Consider the following 13,738-nt stretch of genomic DNA (forward strand, 5'->3'; position numbering starts at 1 on the left):
GCGAAAAGGTCTGCAACGACAAATGATCTACAATCCGGCTAGAAGGCATTATACATGTCACTTTAATTACATAGTCGTGCAGACTGACTAAACTCCTCTTCTATACCATCCAACAGGCGGTCTAGCTTACAATCCTGTTGGGAATACTTTGTGGCTAATTCCACTTGCCCATAAACTAAGCTAACGGGGATCTCTTTTCCGTCGGGCCCCATAGGTCCAACCTCGGCCATGTGATTTTGGGTCTGCCTTGGTATACCGAGTCTTCACCATGGCCCAGGCCTCTCTGGCACCCTGTCGGCAGGCCGATATCTTCCATAATCGGAGGTGCCGCCGTGCTCCCTTGAGCTTCTTCGTAAGCTCTGCAACGCCCTCTAGCAAGGAGACAGATGGCCACAAAGCATGGGCAACACCTTGCATCACCTGCCGAACTTGTTCGTGCAGATATGACAGCTCAGACAGAAGATCACCCGCGGACCTGGGCATTTCCTCCGCGGGACGACCCGTCAGCATACCTAAAGACATAACGCTATTAGTCGACTTCTTCACCGAACTCCTTTAGCAGGATTCGTTCAAGCACTTACTAAAAATGCCGCGCTGAAGCCGCTTATTCTCCTTCTCGGAGTCCGCAAGCTGGCCCCGAACGTCTTTTAGTTCAATGCTCAGCTTAACATTGGCATCTTGGAGACTGTTTTTCTCCAGCATAACCTTACTCAGCATGCGTTTGCCAGCCTCTAGCTGTCGCATAACATGCTGGTCCCCCGGACTTTCTCCGGACTCATCTGCAAAATCAATTGTTAGACCTACAGACACGCCGCACACTATATGGTAACCACCATTCTTTAAAGTAAATGTTACCAGCGGGAGCCTTTTTCTGTTCCTGCCATGCGGCAAGAGCGGCCCCCAGTTGGCTCTCGCATTCCTCCAGCTCCTGGGACAGCCTAGTATTCTTCTCTATAAGAACCTGCACATTATAGATGATCCTTAAATCAGTTCTGCTAACTGTTTCAAGTCTCAGGGGCTTCTGATACATATAAATCGTCAGATTTACTCACCCGTACATCCTTTACATACTGATCCGTGGCTCTGGCTAGACCATCTTGAGCAGCATGGAGGTACGCCTCTCCAGAATTGAAGGCGTCGAATGCCTCTAGTGAGAAACAAGCATCGCGGAGTATGGCCCGGCGGCGCCTATGATTCATGGCGCTTTCCACTTCTGAATTTGTAGCGGACAATCTATCCGCATCCTCTGTCGGGGGATTATCCGGCGCCTGCCCCATATCGCCCTCTGCCTCTATGTCTAGTCCTGGTGCCCGACTGGTGGAAGCTTGATTGGCAGCATCACCGGACATATTCCGGCGAGCGTTCTTTATGTTAAAGAGACGCGGGCGTCATTACATTTTGAGAAAGACGACAACCACGGAGCAGGGTTTTTCCTATACCTTTGCGCCGGCGTCTCCGTCCTGACCGCCTTCCTTTTTGGCCTACCCGGCCTCGGCACCTCTTGTTGGCGAGTTGCCGCGGGTTCGGCAGGGCGTCCCGAATGTCTTCCCTGTAAAAGATGCCATGTGTATATGGTGGGTGGAGAGCCTAAAAGGGGATCCTAGCTTTGGAGTTGGGAAATTTTGATTTTTCTTACCTGCGATGCAGGGAGCAGTCCGGGATAGTCGGCCGTAATGGCCACCAGGGCATCGTCGCAGCTTAACCGATAGAACTGTCGGTCTATCAGTTCCACGGGGATAACCGGATCTTCTTTGAGTCCGAAATCGATGGCCCGGTCAGGGTCCTCTGGTTGTGGAGAAAGGCTGCTGACCTCCTTTATGGCTTTTCACAGTTCTTGCCGCAAGGTGGCAAGGTGAATACTTACGACTAAGAATGCAGGAAAAATGGGAGCAGGGAAATATAACTTACCCAGCTTGGAGGATTGTACATAGAGAATCCATCCCGGGCTTGATGCGGGTGAACTCCTCTTCCTCGCCCTTGAACAGTTCAGACAGAATCTTCGCTAGAGCGGCAGCATTGTCCGGACCCTTACACCCGCAGCGGGTGGCGTCATCCACCCCATTATAACACCACAAGGGGTTCCCACGATATTGGAGTGGCTGCACTCCCCGCATTATGCAACTCGACATAACTTTGATTATTGTCAATCCGGATCGAGCTAGTGCTTTGATCCGGTTCACAGATAGAGGACTTCTCCGTTGTCTTCCGCTTGGGGGCTCCGTGGGCGCCAACTTCGGCGCTTCTTCAGAGGAGCATTGTTGAACTTGGGTAGACCCCGCCGAACAGGGTCCGGAAGGGGGATGTCCTCCATATAAAACCATTCTGAAGGCCAGTCTTCGGACGGCTTCTTCGGGGTACCGGACAGGTATCCGGTATCGGTGATGCGCCATATTTCGGCTCCGCCCACTTGATAAAGTGATTCCCTCTGTGTGCGAGGGACAAGGCAGAATAGCCTTTTCCACACCTCGAAGTGAGCCTCGCAGCCCTGGAACAACTCGTAGAAAGTAACATAGCCGGTGATGTGTAGGATCGAGGCAGGGGTGAGATTGTGTAGTTGGAGGCCATAGAACTCCAGGAGCCCGCGGAGGAACGGATGAATTGGAAATCTGAGTCCCCTTAGTAAGTAAGGAACAAGGCAAACCTGTTCCCCTATGGAGGGATAGGGAAAGTTCTCCGCTTGCTCTCCGCCATTATAGGTGGCGAGCCCGGCTCGAACGGGCACCATATACGCTAGAGGGAGAAATTCCTTAGTCTGCAGCTCGACTAATCAACTGTGTGGGACTGAACACCTCTCCCAATCACCGGGCTTAGGGCTATGGGGGCGGGAGGAGGAGCTGCGGAGGTCGACCATGCTGGAATGGATCTCTCCGAAGCACGCTCTGATGAATTCTCGCTGGGGGAGGATGATATGGATTGGATCTAAGAATCCCCATCCCTTTAATAGACAATTTATTTATCTGTCTAGGGGGGCGAATTTAAAAATTCCCCGGCGCCTCGTATTCATTCGACACGTGGGAGATAGCCCTTGTTGGGCACAAAAGCCAAGAGGTTCAACATTTATGGAGCCAGACACTGCTTACGAACACTTGAAAGTTGGAGAAGAACCCGCCTTGCAATGCCGAAGACAACACTGCGCGCCGGACTCATCGTCATTGAAGCCTGGTTCAGGGGCTACTGAGGGAGTCCTGGATTAGGGGGTCTCCAGACGGCCGAATTATATCCTTTGGCCAGACTGTTGGACTATGAAGATACAAGATTGAAGACTTCATCTTGTGTCCGGATGGGACTCTACTTGGCGTGGAAGGCAAGCTAGGCAATACGGATATGTATATCTCCTCCTTTGTAACCGACCTTGTGTAACCCTAGCCCTCTCCGGTGTCTATATAAATCGGAGGGTTTTAGTCCGTAGGACAACATACAATCATACCATAGGCTAGCTTCTGGGGTTTAGCCTCTCTGATCTCGTGGTAGATCTACTCTTGTACTACCCATATCATCAATATTAATCAAGCAGGATGTAGGGTTTTACCCCCATCAAGAGGGCCCGGACCTGGGTAAAACATCGTGTTCCCTGCCTCCTGTTACCATCTGCCTTAGATGCGCAGTTCGGGACCCCCTACCCGAGATCCGCCGGTTTTGACACCGACAACTACCTTTAAAGGTGTCATCCCAGGTGTAGAGGCCCATTGCACAAGCTCAATCACACTGGAAGTGGTCTTCGGATCACCGAACAACTTCCAAAGCGAAGAGTTAATCTTCGACATCGTCCAGTTTCGCAGTGGCTATCATGCACTGCTCGGACGGACATCATTTGCAAACTTTAATGCAGTGCCGCATTACGCGTATCTCAAGATGAAGATGCCAGGACCCAGGGGGGTCATAACAGTAAATGGAAACACGGAACGCTCGCTTCGCACGGAAGAGCACACTGTGGCCCTTGCAGCAGAAGCACAAAGCAGCCTTTTAAGGTAGGCCATTCATTCAGCGTCGCAGCCCCCGAACACCTTCAAGCGAGTCTGGAACAAGCTGCAATAGGATCGCCTGGCATGATCAGAGCTCGCCTAGCAATTCGGCCCCCGTCCCAGTCCCAGTGAAGGGACGAAATTCGTGTCGTGCGTACATAATTATGCATTGAAAATACCATGGACATAGGCGGGGGCACAATCAGGGCACGCCCCGCATTGTGGTTTAACCACACTAGGGGTTGTATACCTTTGTCATTCCTTTTTCCTTTCAGGGCCTAACTCTCTGGAAGCCCTTTTCGGCAGTACGATTGCCAGACACATTCCGGATGCAACAACCAAGGCGGCAAGAAGCAAAGATGAATACGGGAACCCCCAAGTGGTCTCTAGTAATAATTGATATACCCTCTTTTCACTATTTATGCACAACTTGCCCTGGGATAGGACATTTCGAATTGTCCTACTTTATGCTTATTGCACTACTTGTACTAGTACGCTTCGACGTATTATTTAAATAACAATGCATATCATTAATCTGTCATTGCATTATTTAAGTTTTTCTCTTTCTCTTATATGTCCATTTACGACAATATGCACCCGCACGTTCGGGTACGGTCAGTTCGCCAAGGGCTCTTGTTTACCCCATAATACGGTGCAAGAAGTCCGAACACTTTCGACAGTGCGGCACCCCGAACTTATAGCATTATATGCATCAGCTCCGAATCATGTCTTTGGTCAAAGGCTGGGTTGCCCAGCTCCCATGCTTTGGTACCTTACGTTCCGCTATATCGGCTAAGGTAGCAGCGGCAGAACTACTGCGATTGTGTCCCGGTTCTTCCGGACGAGCACCTCAGTAGAGAAAGTGAAAAACCGACTGTCATGATAAGGCCTTGTCAGGCTTAGGTAGCAGTGGGAGACTGGTCGCTGTTCGAGAGGTCTCAAGTCCTTAAAGACTTTTTCCGCTTTGGGCGAGGAGTCGGCCTTGTCCGGCTTAGGCGTGTATAGCGCCCCAAATTCGGCCCTCCAAATACCAGGGGCTTCGCCAAAATTTAAAATCATAGACTTCTATGGCTAAGTGAGAGTGATAAAGCATTATAGTCTGATTGCATGGTTCGTTGCGCTGAACACCTCCCTCGAAGGACCCAAATTTGGGAGAAAGAGTGCTCAGGTTTATCCCGAACACCCCAGTACTAGTTAGATGGGGGCAGAATCCGATGACTGGCCAACTCTCAGATTTTATAAATGGCCGCACAGAAGGTAATATTTTAAATTACAGAAAGCGTCGCATGGCGCAAATGAACTCGTTTCATATCACAGGATCACATGAGCATGTTCATTCAAAAATTACATCCTTGGCACACTCATCTGCCACTAGGCGGGAACCCTTCAGGACACTCTCATAATAATTCGCGGGGCGACGATGCTCCTTGCCCTCCGGCGGCCCCTCCTTCACCAGCTTCATGGCGTCCAGCTTTTCCCAGTGCACCTTCGCCCGGGCAAATGCCCTGCGTGCACCCTCGATGCAGACAGACCGCTTGATGACTAAAAGCCGTGGGCAGGCTTCCAGAAGACGCCTCACCAGATCTAAGTAGCTGCCGGACAGGGGCTCACCAGGCCACATCCGGGTTATAAGGCCCTTCATGGCATGTTTGGCCGCCTTGTGAAGCTCGACCAACTGCTTCAGCTGGTCGCTCAAGGGCACGGGGTGTTCGGTCCCAGTATACTAAGACCAGAACAACTTCTCCGTCGAGCTCCCCTCCTCAGCCCGGTAAAACTCCGCGGCATCCAGTACACTGCGGGGAAGATCCCCAAACGCTCCTGGAGAGCTCCGAACTCGGGTAAGAAAAAGGAAAGTCTCATTCACGTGCTTGCTTTGCATAATGAATGCCTTACCCGTTGTTATCTTCTTCACCGCGTCAATCTCCTGGTGGGCCTTGTGGGCCTCGGCCTTGGCACTCCGGACGCTTTCAAGCGCCTGCGTGAGCTCAGACTGTCGCGCCTTAGAGTCAAGCTCCAAGGACTCGTGCTTTTTGGCGAGAGCCTCGAGCTCTTGCTGCACCTCGCCCACTCGGGCTTCTTTCTTCTCCCGTTCAATGCGTTCTTTGGCCGCTTTGTTTTCGGCCTCGGACAACGCCTTCCTCAGGGTCGCCACCTCGGTCGCGGCCCCTGGCAAACCCATGATGATCTTATTATTTTATACCCGAATTTATTTTTAACTATATAGACAGGGGTATTTCTTACCTTTGTTCTCTTCGAGCTGCCTCTTGGTAAGGCCGAGCTCGTCCTCGGACCGCTTCAGGTCCTGCTTCAGCGTAGAGACCTCCGCGGTATGTGCCGTAGCGGCCAGCAGTGAAGCCTGCACACACACATAGACATACTCTAATTAGACTCCTGAGTTATCATTTGATCCTCTATTCGGCTTTTCTTCGCGAACGCTGAACAGAGCATCAGGGGCTACTATCTATGCGGTAATATTTTATTATATTTTGATTGCTTACCTCAAAGCCTGTTAGGAGGCTGGCGCAAGCTTCGGTCAGTCCGTTTTTGGCGGACTGAACCTTCTCGACCACCGCACTCATAATAGTGCGGTGCTCTTCGTCGATGGAAGCGCTGCGAAGCACTTCCAGCAAATTGTCCGGTGCCACTGGTTGGACTGAGGACACCAGCACGGATGGTTGGCCACCCTTAACGGGGGACCGCCTCCTGGATTCCAGAACCATCGGAGGTTCCAGCGCAGTGTGCGGCTGGGGCCCAAACTCGGAGCCCGTAGGAGCCTCGCTCCCTTGGTACCCAGGGTCCGGGAAGTTGCCTCGAGGCGCCCCTAGGACCACCTCCCCTTGGCTCGGTGCCTTTTGAGACAACACCTCGACGTTGTCTATAGGGCGAGGGGTGGCAGCGGTCGCTTGAGAACCGATGTTCATGTCCGACGAGTCCAGGGAGACGCTCGACGAGGATACGTCGAGATGAGCTCAGGACAGACTGCATAATCATGTTCTACATGAGGAGAGGTAGTATAATAAAACATATGATGAAGTACTATGGTGCCCGGACACTTACGATTTTGCTAGGGGCTTGGCCCTGGGTAGCCACTCGTCGCCGCAGTCAGCGGCCGTCGTAGCGCAGTCCGGAGGGAGGGTCCTTCCCTTCTTGGACCCTTCGGCCTCCCCGGATGGGGCGACCTTCCTTTTTCTTGTTTCCCCCGGCTGGGGGAAGAACTTTTCTCCTCCTCCTCCTCGTTTCCAAGGGAGGAGTGCGCGTTGGAGTCATCGTCCGATGACTCCGATACAACCGTACGCCGGAGACCCTTTCGGGTCCCCGTGGTCTTCTTCTTTGTCTTCTTTGCCGGCACCTCGTAAGTTGCCGGTGTCAGCATCTTCATTAGAAGATCGTCTGCAGGATCTTCGGGCAGCGGGGCTGGGCTATCGAGTTGCTCCGCCGCCTTTATCCAGCCCTGTTAATGACATGGGAGCTTAGATCCTACACATAACTAAACTTGGGCAAATAAATGCCCTGAGAAATATAAAATCTTACCGGACCGGCGTGGCGCTTTGCGCTGAGTCCGCGGTCCTCGGTGAGAGAGGGAGGGATCTCGGCGCTCTTGAACAGCACCCTCCAGATGTCCTCATACGTCGTGTCGTAGAGCTCTCGCAGCGTCTGGTGCTTGGCCGAGTCAAACTCCCACAAATTGAATGCCCGTCGATGGCATAGAAGGATCCGATGGAAGAGCATAACCTGGACCACGTTGACAAGCTTGATTTTCTTGTTCATCATGTTCTGGATGCAGGTCTGGAGTCCGGTTAGCTCTGCCGAAGAACCCCAGGAGAGGTCCTTCTCTTTCCAGGAGGTGAGCCGCGTGGGGATTCCGGATCGAAATTTGGGGGCTGCCACCCAGTTGGTGTCGCGCGGCTCGGTGATGTAGAACCACCCCGATTGCCACCCCTTTATGGTCTCCACATAGGAGCCTTCAAGCCAGGTGACGTTTGGCATCTTGCCCACCATGGCGCATCCACACTCCGCCTGCTGGCCGACCACCACCTTTGGTTTGACATTAAAAGTCTTCAGCCATAGGCTGAAATGGGGCTTGATGCGGAGGAAGGCCTCGCACATGACGATAAACGCCGAGATGTTGAGGATGAATTTGGGGGCCAGATCATGAAAATCCAGCCCATAGTAGAACATGAGCCCGCGGACGAACAGGTGGAGGGGGAATCCCAGTCCGTGGATGAAGTGGGTAAGAAAGACTACCCTCTCATGGGGTTCGGGTGTAGGGACGATCTGCCCTGCATTTGGCAGCCGGTGCGCGATATCCGCGGCCAAGTATCCGGCTTCCCATAACTTTTTGACATTCTCCTCCGTGACGGAGGAGACCATCCACTTGGCTCCTGGTCCGGACATACTTGGAGTGGTTTGAGAATAAGAACGCAAGCTTGGGCGCTAGAGCTCGAGTGTGCGGGAATGGGTAAGCGAGGAAGAAGGCGTGGGTGAAAAGGGTAAATCCTCGTCCCTTTATAAGGGCGGAAGAGGCGATCTGTCTCCCCACTTGCCTGGTAAAACCACTTATTCCCCAGGCGCCATAATTGATGGTGCGGTTGGGTTACCCACGTCTATATTGATGAGAATCACGCGATAAGGGGAACACGATCTCTGCTTTGACAAGACGTGTCAAGAAAACCGCCTCGCGATATGTGCGGTGCTGGTTGGGAAGAACGGTTCGAATAATGACCGGGCCATGGCGTGATGTCATGCTGTCAAAACATGTCAGCAGATTAGATTTGTGTAAATATTATTCTCTCTACGGTGGTATGTGAAACATATTTTGCAGGGCCGGACACTATCCTTGTATTCAAGACTCTGCCATGGTGTATTCGGAGGGGGAACCCGCCTTGCAATGCCGAAGACTATACTGCGCGCCGGACTCATCGTCATTGAAGCCTTGTTCAGGGGCTACTGAGGGAGTCCTGTATTAGGGGGTCTCCGGACAGCCGAACTACATCCTTTGGCTGGACTGTTGGACTATGAAGATACAAGATTGAAGACTTCGTCCCGTGTTCGGATGGGACACTACTTGGCGTGGAAGGAAAGCTAGGCAATACAGATATGTATATCCCCTCCTTTGTAACCGACCTTGTGTAACCCTAGCCCCCTACGGTATCTATACAAACCGGGGGTTTTAGTCCGTAGGACAACATACAATCATACCATAGGCTAGCTTCTAGGGTTTAGCCTCTCTGATCTCGTGGTAGATCAACTCTTGTAATACTCATATCATCAAGAACAATCAAGCAGGACGTAGGGTGTTACCTCCATCAAGAGGGCCCGAACCTGGGTAAACATCGTGTCCCCTGCCTCCTGTTACCATCCGCCTTAGATGCACAGTTCGGGACGCCCTACCTGAGATCCGCCGGTTTTGACACCGACAAAGATGAAGGTAAATGACGGGATATGTCACCGGATGTGTACGTCTTGGACAAGGTAAAAAGAAAAGAATTATGTGAGGTCCTGTCATGTGTGAGATTCCCACATGGATTTGCTTCCAGCCCTGGAAGGAGAGTCAGTGCAGATGGAAACAAGGTACAAGGGTTGAAAACTCATGCCTGCCACGTCCTACTTCAAAGGGTTTTACCTGTTATCCTTAGAGGATTGGGCCGCCCTAACTTATACAAAGTAGTTGCAGAGTTGGGACAATTCTTCAGGCAACTCTGCAGTAGAAATATCAGGATATATGCTTTGGAGTGTCTTAGAGACAAGATACCAACTATCCTATGCGACCTTGAGAAGATATATCCTGCAGCCTTCTTTGATGTGATGGTGCATTTAGCTGTTCATCTACCTGATGAGGCACTACTTAGAGGTCTAGTACAGTATGGCTGGATGTACCCTATCGAAAGGTGGCTAGGCACTTTCAAGGGCTATGTTAGGAACAGAGCTAGACCTGAGGGTTCCATTGCACATGCCTACATTGCTACAGAAGCGTTGACATTCTGCTCAAAATACATTGAAATAGCTTATCAGCTTAGCAAAGAGGTGGGTGAAGACAATCTCGGGCTCAATGTTTTCGATTGTTCTATTCGAGTTACAGGGAAGATTCGACAAGATGACAAACCTAAAGATTTGGACAAAATGGTTTGGTATGTGTTGAAGAAATGTCCTGAGATTCTACCTTATATCGAGTAAGTGCTAAGTACTACAACTTATACATCGTAATCTACTAAACTTGCAGCACATTCTTATATATTTAGATGTTTGACACAATCACTATGTTGTGAAGCATGTACAAAAATGAGTTACTGCCGCAAAATCCAAGAAACATCGACAAACTAGTTATGGCAGGATTTGCGAAATGGTTCAAGAGCCATGTAAGCCTTTGAATTGCACTGTCAGTTTTTTAAATATATTGAGTACATATGATGATCAGCTTGTCTATTTTCTAACCATAGGTTAAGAAAATGCGGGAGGATGGGCAGGCAGTTAATGATGCCCTTTACGCACTAGCAATGGGTCCTGATACTCGGGTAAGACATTATGAATTTTGCGTTGTTGGAGATGTGCACTACAACACCCTTGCACGCGACGAAGGCAGGAAGATATAAAACAGTGCCATCATGAGCATGGATATGTACGACAAAGAAATGTCGGGGATATACCCCGCGGTGTAACCCAGCCGGATGTATGACACAGCCAGACTTGGCGACTCACTGGTGACCCGCACTGATCCGGCGACTCACTAGTGACCCGCCCAGAGTTGCCGACTCATTGGTGACCCGGCAGGAGGGTTAGTGGAGCGACAAGACCCAGTGGCCCAGAAGGCAGCTCATGAAAGGTTGGCTCGTGTGATGGTGGGCCGGCTTAAGAGGAAAGGCATAAGGAATATTTCTCATACAAGGGAAGCAAGAAGCAAGACTAGGATTCCACTTGTAATAGAATAGTCCTAGTCCTATTAGGACTCCATATGTAACCCGCCCCTCCAACTTATATAAGGAGGGGCAGAGGACCCAAAGAGGAAGAAGTTTCACGAGTTGGACAAGTTAGGGTTAGACAAACAAGTCTATAGCTCTCGAGATAGAGCATCCTTATAATCGTGATCATACCATCAAATATCAATGTAGCAGGATGTAGTCTTTTACCTCCACGGTGAGGGGCTGAACCTGGGTAAACAACCTCGCGTCTCTCGTCCCACTCAACCCCTCTCAAGCTACCACATAGATGTGTGGGCCCCACGACTAAGTCCTCACACTAGGACATCTGCCGTGACAAATTCACGACAGTTGGTGCCCACTGTGGGGCCTATGCAGTGTGGTGTTGAGTTCTTAGAGGGCACTTTCCTAAGGATCGAGAAGTTCCGCCCGGCCCAACGAAAAGTTCCGGCCGACTCATCAAAAAGTTCCACCAAGTTCATTGAAAAAGTTCCGGCCGGCCTGTTGGAAGGTTCCGGCCGATTCGTCGAAAAATTCCGTCTGGTTCATTAAAAGAGGTTCCGCTAGCTCGTTGGAAGGTCCCGGCTGATTCGTCAAAAAGTTCCGTCCGGCTAATCAAAAGGTTCCGCTGGTTCATCGGAATGTTCTATCCGAATCGCCAAAGAGTTCCGACCACCTCGACGAAAGGTTCTGTCTGAATTTCCAAAGAGTTCCAACTTATAAAAAACGGGGGGTCAAACATGACCCGGAGGATCTCATCCCAATCCGCCCTGCTCTAGCCCTGTTGCGATCGCGCTTCAAAGTCGCCGCCTCGCTGTCATCACTGTAACCTCAGGCTGAGCCACCCCGCTCACTTTATTCCAAGCCGCCGCGTGTTACCTACGAGCCGCCTCTACTTCAACATCTGGGTCTCACATTGGGGCGTCCGTGGTCTCACTTGGAGCCATTTTCATCGCTGTGAACCGCCGTTTCCGCCGAGGCTTTGAAAGATTGATTAAATTGTTATTGAAAAATTACTGAAGGTTATCCACATATGCTATATATGCATCATCTATCATTCGAACAAATCAGGTGAATTATGTCCGGTCAATTTGTATTGATATGTTTTTATTCTTTAAGGAACAAGTACTCTGGCTTGTGATATTTTTTGATGCAGTATAATTGTTCACTGCAAGAGCGATGGTCGTGGATATATAGCTCGCGCCAAAATTATCTGGCGCTAGCATCTGACTATGTCATAATGCTCAATGAATGTATGTGCAAGCCGTGGCCTCTATGGCCCAATTTACATCAACAAAATGCGATTGACTCACCCGTCCTTCTAGTTTATCATGCCTGCGATTGGTTCACCCATCCACACCGGCTTACAATGCCACGGCTGGCTCATCTGTCTGTGCATGCAGACGACTCGCCCGCGTCTATGCTGTCTCTGATGACGCAATCATCATTACCGTCCGCTTCCGCAGTCTGGTCCACATGAGCACACTGGAGCTGCACCTATTTGCACGAGTTGTTTAAGTGAGCGCATGCAAGTCGCTGCTCTTGGAGCCCGGTTTAATTCCAACAACCCTGGAGAAAATCATAAATATGTTATCAGCATTCGCCTGCACCGGATAGGCACGCAAAGTTGCTGCCACTGTGGTGTGTTTAAATTCAACAATCAGCTAGGATGAACCGCTGGCCGGATTACTGACACAAATCATATGGGGTCACTTATAACCCGCCACGATCGACCTCAAGTTTCCGTGGATTCACATTGCATTATTAATTCCAAGGATAGACAATGAGTGTTGCGAAAATCATTAACTCGCCACCTTGCTTCCAGCTTCAACATATGACAGCGTTCTGCTGCTCAGCTATATGCCAGTTTATATCACGACCAAGTATGAAGAATCTCAAGCCAACTCCTCGAGTCATCTTGATACTCGGGGGCTACGATGACATGACTTAACAAATATTGTGAGATTCAAGAACCCCGGTTGATTGGAGGGAAAGATAACCCAGTCCTAGAGGCTACTGCCATATTGATGAAAATCTAAAGGCCGTCAGAAAATTTCCGGCTTAAAATGAAGGATTCTAGTTTAAAATCTGGCTCAAGGAAATTATGTCTCTCGCAAAGCTTTGAAACTCTCAATATCCATTTTAAAATTCCGGTTCAAAAAGAATCCAGCTCTCGCAAGTTCGAGTTCTCAGAAAAATTAAAGGTTGCCAAAGAGAACTTGCTGCAGTGCGCAGTTCGAACATAGGCATCCTGCCTTATGGGCTTATCTTATTATGGTCGCTTGGGGGCTTCCTGCTCACTGAGCAGAGCTGTGATTACCCTACTTATTCAGCTTATGCGCCTTGTTACAAATTACTTGGGGGCTTCCTGCTCACTGAGCATAGCTGTGATCACCCTATTGATTCGGCTTATAACGCCTTGTTACAAATTACTTGGGGGCTTCCTGCTCATTGAGCATAGCTATGACTACCCTCTTGATCCGTCTTGTATGCCTTGATATAAATAAACATGGGGGCTTCCTACTCACTCAGCATAGCTATAACTACCCTTTGATCCGGCTTATACATCTTATTGAAATGACTTAGGGGTTTTCTGCCTAAGATAAACAGTTACCAAAGAGAACTTGCTACACTATGCAGTTCAAACATAGGTAACCGGCCTTGATGGCTTGTTAATAGATCACTTGGGGGCTTCCTGTTTAATGAACATAGCTACATGTTTACCCTTTTGATCGGCTTGGACGCCAGGTATATTCACCAAAAATCCGGGTTATCCTGCCTTTGTATACCTGCCACTCCGACCAGGTAATCCTGGAATGACTCGCCGTACTCTTGACAGTCAATCTTATAAAGACCCTGAAC

The sequence above is a fragment of the Triticum urartu genome, chromosome 6, assembly GCF_003073215.2.
Source record: "Triticum urartu cultivar G1812 chromosome 6, Tu2.1, whole genome shotgun sequence".
NCBI classification, from domain to species: domain Eukaryota; kingdom Viridiplantae; phylum Streptophyta; class Magnoliopsida; order Poales; family Poaceae; genus Triticum; species Triticum urartu.